We start from the raw sequence: 1,783 nt of genomic DNA, 5'->3' as shown, positions 1-1,783 counted from the left end.
ACAGCTGGAAAGGGTAATGGTCCTTTTTGAATAATAAACTAATACAGTAAAACCCTGTTGTACGAGCAACTAATGGTACGAGCAAACGGAGATACGAGAAATCTTGAAAAATGTCTCCCAAGAAAATCAATGATGGTGCTGGGAAAACAAAAGTAAATAGAATTACCATGGAAACCAAGAAGGAAATAGTGGAAAAGTACAAGTGTGGTGTGTGTCTTACACTCGCAATCAACCACTACCACATAATTATGTTTACATTACGGTAATTTGCGGTTTGTTTGTTAAAATAGGCTACAAATACTTTATAAGTGCAGAAATAAGCGATCGAATGAGGGCTCGGAACGGATTAAAATCGCTTTTACATTCATTCTTATGGGGAAAATCAGTTCGAACGTACGAGCAATTTTCACGAACGAATTATGCTCGTCCAACAGGGTTTTACTGTAGTATACTATTGTATTATGATTGTTATCAATGGTGACCGAAGCACACCATTTCTTCACTTAAGGGAAAAGTAGAAATCCTAGGTTTAAATATGTCTTCAGGAACAGTTAATGCACTTCTTTTACATTCCGATTTCAGTAAATACTACTTTTTTAAATAGAACTTAGTTTAAAAATTAAAGTACTGATCTATAAGAACTCTATGTGAATAACGGACAGGGTTCAGCGTGCCATTCACCTGCACACCAGACCTTCATCAGAAAAGTTTTCTATAGTTACAGACATACAGTGAGAGAACACTTACTCCACACACACTTGACCAGAACCAATACACTTGTGGTCTTCTGACAGATTTCTCATTCAACACAGTGTATGCATTCACTTCAAAGTAGTGAGGAAAGTCATGATTTTTTTTCTGAAATGTAGTGAAGTTAAAAACGAGATGAAAATGTAGTGAAGTCGGTTTCCTGAAGTTACAGTACAGATACCTTTAAAATGTACTTTAATACAGTAAAAAATACTTCACCATTGATTGTTATTAGCATAAAAAAATGGCATAAACCTATAAAGGCTAAATATATAAATAAACCAGATACAGTATATTCTGGATTCATTGAAATTCACAACTGCACTCAGGGCCTCCTTACCTACATCACACTTTATTAACACCCTTGTGACTAAAGCTCTCTACAGGCACACTCCAAAATCTAGTGGAACATCTTCCCAGAAGAGTGGAAGTTATTATACCAGCAAATGGGGACTAAATGTGGAATGGGATGTTTAAAAGGGAAATATAAATCTTCTAGTCAGGTGTCCACAAACTTTGCTCATATAGTGTATATATACAGTTACTTTTGCCATAAAGGTAAATGTATATAAACAATATAAAACATTTAAAACAATAAAAAAACTATTTCCATAGGGGATCAATATCCTGATTCTGAAAAGCAAACTAGGCCACGTATTTATCCAATCAAATCTCAAAGTCAGTCAAATGCAAATTTATTTCGTTTCTAGAAATAAAAAAGATCAGTGCAGCAACATATCCAGCAAATTGAGAAAAGGTCATTAAGGAGTGCGTTTTATTTATTGTCTAAGGTTTTTATTCTATTTTTTTTAAGTGGAATGTTCAAAAGTTTTAGTGCATAGCTCACTGCACTCTGACCCTAGGCTACAGCTAAATGTTAAATATTTAGTCTTTAAAAAAAAAAAGAAAAGTGGTTCCGGAAAACGACACACTTATTCATGGGTTGAACCATGTTAGGAAAATAGAAGTTTGTCTCAGGACTTTTTTTTTCTTAAGAAGTCTGTCATTCACTTTCAGTCAGAAGTTTATACAG

The sequence above is a fragment of the Silurus aristotelis genome (assembly GCF_946808225.1).
Source record: "Silurus aristotelis genome assembly, chromosome: 7".
NCBI classification, from domain to species: domain Eukaryota; kingdom Metazoa; phylum Chordata; class Actinopteri; order Siluriformes; family Siluridae; genus Silurus; species Silurus aristotelis.
Note: the sequence above shows the minus strand (reverse complement) of the source record.